This window comes from Echinops telfairi, unplaced genomic scaffold, assembly GCF_000313985.2.
Source record: "Echinops telfairi isolate 266 unplaced genomic scaffold, ASM31398v2 ScPeMD7_7424;HRSCAF=8462, whole genome shotgun sequence".
In the NCBI taxonomy this organism is placed as follows: domain Eukaryota; kingdom Metazoa; phylum Chordata; class Mammalia; order Afrosoricida; family Tenrecidae; genus Echinops; species Echinops telfairi.
In genome coordinates this window covers 50,972,080-50,976,752 of record NW_022111324.1, presented here as the reverse complement: position 1 = coordinate 50,976,752, position 4,673 = coordinate 50,972,080, and positions in this window count along the sequence as shown.

Here is a 4,673-nt window from a genome sequence, read left to right as displayed (position 1 = left end):
TGGATTGTGATAAGAGTTGTATGAGCCCCCAATAAAATGATTTTAAAAGAGAAAAAAAGAATTGATGCATTTGAATGATAGTGTTGGCAAAGAATACTGATTGTGCCTTAGAGGGCCAGCAAATGATTGCACCTGCTCTTGGAAGAAGCGCGGCCTTAGCAGTGGGGCTGTCAAGACTTTGTCTCGCGTACTTTGGACGTGTTGTCAGGAGGGACAAATCCCTGGAGGAGGGCGTCGAGCTTGGGAAGATGGAGGGTCAGAGAAAAGGAGGAAGACCCCGAAGGACATAGGTGGGCCCAGTGGCTGCAACAATAACTCAAACAGGGCACCGGTGCTGGGGCACAGGACCGGGCAGCATTCTGTCTCTCTGAGTAGGAACCGACTGGAGGCCACCTGAGAACAACAACAGGACATTGATCCGTGCCACCCGGACTTCCAGAAATCTGTTTCTGTAGTCATAATGGACACCAGGAATGTTTTAATAAAACGGAATCGATTTCTGCTGAAACACAGTGCGAGACACAGCGTCCCTTGTTTCACTTGACCCACACCTGCCTCAGTGACGTCGCGGCCTAAGGAGAAATCGGCTGTCCTACCAGGTTGTCCTTCCTGCTCAGCCCTCTCAGCGCTGGTCCCCGCACTGGGCAGGCGGCCGTGGCGTCATGGCTCCGGTCGCTACTGGAGCCCCTGGGCAGAGGTGACACTGGACAGCCTCGTTGTGCAGAATGTTGTGGGAAGCACGACAACGTGCAAGCCACCTCTACACTTGTGAAGCACGCAGGCTCTCGGGCCTCCCTTCTGACCTACAGAATCAGACTCAGCGTTTCCGTCAGATTCCCAGGGAACTGAGGGGGCCATCAAAGTCTGAGAAACACTGATAAAGGGGCCTTCACCCTGGAACTCCAGATACTTCCCTGAGCGATCACACGGTGGCAATTAGTCAAAAGCTTATTGGGTGCTTAGTTGGGCACCTGGGTTGAGACAAAGGGGTAGGAACGAAGCACCCGGTCAGTGCGTCCTGGCACGGGGTGCTTTGCCAAGCGTTTAGTCTGCCCGGAAAGGCTTCCTGGAGCAAGTTACTTTTGAGCGGGGGTCTGGAAGGAGCAAGACTAGGCGGAAACGTTTTACTTATTCTCTTTCTTCATAGCTTTCTAGCTCCTTTGTCCTCCACCGTAGCACATTGTCCGTCTCCTCCGGGAACCTTCCTCAGATAAAGTCTATGAATCTCCTCTGCCCCCACAAACTCACAGTCAGCTGTATTATTATAGTCCACGGACTCTCTTCTCCCTCTGTCCTGCCAATCCTCTCCCACCCCTGTCCCGTGGCCAGATAAGCCATGGGTTCTAAAAGGCGGCGCAGGGGTGGGTGGGTGGGGAGCGTGGTATTCTAACCTCTATCTCAAACTCTCCCCACTCCCGGCCACAAGCCTCACAGGACGCTTTGCCAACATTAAGATCTGAGTAAATGCAGTAACTGGTGGAAGGAATGATCCGTACAACCCCTTTACAGGGACTGGTAACTCAATGTTTGCATATCTTATCTCCCAATTATAGCAAGTTTCTCAAGAACAGAGGTAGTCTTATCTTTCCTTTGTACATTGTATTCAAGTGTTGGAGGAAGCCTGAGGAGACCTGCTGGTATAGTGGGTTATGGGTTAGGCTGTTAATGGAGAGGTCGGCAGTTGGAACCCCCTAGCTGCTCCTCAGGAGAAAGATGAGGCTTTCTACTCCCCTAAAAAGTTATGCTCCACCAAAAAAAAAAAAAGTTACGCTCCTGGGAGCCCACAGGGACCCTTCTGCCCTGTCCTGTAGGGTCACTGTGAGTAGGAATGAACTACATGGCTGTGAGTTTGGGGAAGCAGCCCTGTAGGCCGGCTGCTAACTGCAGAGTCAGTCGTTCAAACCTACCCGCCTCTCTGAAGGAGAAAGATGAGCCTTTCTACCCCTGGGAAGATTTAGTCTCAGAAACCCAGAGGGATCGCAGTCCTGTGGCTCACCTCACAGGGTGACTATAGACAGCGTCGTCCTCTATTGCGCATCCCCTGGCTGATAACCCACTGGCAGGCTTTCTTCCCCCCAGTGCTGCAAGGGCAGAGCCGGAGGTGTGCTGTGCCCTTGACTGCTTGGTAAAAGCTGTTAGTGTTCCACTTGGAAATCGATCAGGACAATGAACTCCACAGCTCGAACCAGCTGCACAGATCTAGCTGCCTGTCCGCATGCCCACCCCTGCTGAGCACGCACTGGCGCGCAGCACTGCTCTGCCGCAGGGTTGCCGCCACCCTTGTTTGGAAGCAGGTCCAAGGTGCCTTTGTGTGGGTTTGAATTGCCAGCCCTTCAGCTAGTCGTTGAGCGGTTAACCGTTTGTGGCCCCTAGGGACACCTGGAAGAGAGACCCTCGTGGCAAAGCAAGTGACACAGTGAGCAGCTAACCACAAGGCCGGCAGTTCTAAACCACCAACCGCTCCTCAGGAGGAAGAGGAGGCTTTCTACCCCTGTAAAGAGTTACGGTTTGGAAGCCCCCAGGGGCAGTCCCACTCTGTCGTATAGTTATGAGTCAGAATCGACTCGACGGCCGGGAGTGAGTCAGTCAGGGCCTCCAGTGTGTGTTCTACATCCTGGAAATATGAGGGGGCTTCAAAACGTTTGGGGGTGGGGAGTGGGGGTGGGATTCCATCATCTTCCAATTCCATCTTTTCCAGGAATTTTGTGAAGCCCTGTCAGCTGCGGCAGGAGAAGGTACGGGAGGGTGATGTCATGCGGTAGGGTTTGAGCCAGATGCCCTGGCCACTGTCCTTTCGCCTGCTGCCCCAATTCCACGGGCATCAGCCAGTGCCGGGCATTCTGGGTGTGCTTTTGTCCCTGTGTCTATTAGAAAGGAAAGCCTTACGCATAAAGAAATATGTTTGCAAAGCGATCTGCTTATCCCCAGATGAAGGGGGGAGGGAACTGCTTATCCCCAGATGAAGGGGGGAGGGTGTGTCCTTGGAGCCGGCCGGGATCATTCGTGACGGCGTGGCCTAATGACCGTGGGCCTGCCAGTGGTCTCCAGGGTCGTCCTGCCGCTGCTTCTCAGACCCTCCAGAGGCCAGGCCGGAGCAGTCTGTGAAAACCCCAGTTTACTATCGCAAGTACCTCCTGCAGTTCCACTGTGGGGCGCTAGGCCAACTCTCCCTGTCTGCATTTTGTCCTCCGAGTTCTCGAATCATTGCCCTCTCTCCAGAGTGTGGGATTGGCAGGCCCCGTCTGAGGCAGGCATGGGGTAGGTGGCAGACAGCTTGGTGCCATGGGCTGTGCCCGGATAACCCAGCACCCTCCAGACACGAACACAAACACAGCAGAGATGGCTGTGTGTACATAGAGCCTCCTTTATCAAATATCCGGATGAATTTGTGCTCAGTCCACCCAGCGGCGAGAAGGGCGGTTACCACTGGTGCCAAGGAGGATAGGAGGGGTAAGAACAGGTGAGGTAGCCCAAAGACATCTTACAATTGGATCAATGACCAGTCACATGCACTGAAGAGGATGTAGTATAGGCTCTGACTCATAGAGACCTTGTGTGCAATGGAACAGAACACTGCCTGCACTGGTACCACCCTCACAACTGCCACATGTCTGTGCCTATTGTTGCAGCCACGGTGACAATCCATTTCATCTGGAATCTTCCTTGTTTTCACTGACCCTCTGCTTTGTCAAGCATGATGTCCTTCTCCAGGGACCAGTCTCTCCAGATAGTTGGCACTTAGTATATATTTAGATCCCTGAATGGCCCAAATGATTTTCATTCAACTACTAAACTACAGGCTGACACTTATATTTTAACTCAGTATTGGGCCGAAAACCCCAAGGTCAGCAGTTCGAAACCACCAGCTGTTCTGTGGGAGGAAATGAGGCTTTCTAATGCAGGAAACAGTGAGCAGTCTCAGGAACCCCAGGGCATTTCTGTCTGGCCCCTGTAGGGTCGCTGGGAATGGGAATGGACTCCATGGGATGCGAGGTTGTGTTTTGGGAGCGCTACAGAAGGGCGATGTTTCGTAAAGATCACTGTAATAGTCACATATTTTCGTGTCAACTTGAAGATATAAAGGTGTAGGGATGAAGTCTAGCCTGTCAGTCAGGTCACAGACTGATGGGGCCTCCTGTGGGGACGACTTTCTTATAAGGAGGATCCTGGGAACCGCCTCCTTGCTCTCGGCCTTCATCCACCTGTTGGTGAGCCATGCTGAGACCTGTGCCAGCTCTGTGGTGCTTCTACCGCCATTGGATCCACGAGGCTTTCTACCCACCGACCTGGGATCTTCCTGCAGTTTGTATCATTGCTTGTGGCTGCGTGAGTCTGAAGAGGGATTTATGGACTAGTGTCAGACTATGGACTTGATATGGATTGGGCTGGAATGTTTTCCTGATCTATAACTACTTCTTGAGATAAAGCCCTCTCTCACACATACATGAGGCTCACTAGATTTGCTTCTCTAGTAAACCCTGCCTAACACCATCACCCATTGCCATGGAGTGAATCCTGACTCATAGTGACCCTCCAGGCGGAGTAGAACTGCCCTTGTGGGTTTCCAAGGCTGTGAATCTTTATAAAAGCAAGCTGCCACAGCTGTCTCCTAAGAGAGACACTGGTGGGTAAGAACCTCAAACCTTTCTGTTGGCAGTGGGGTGCTTTAAGCA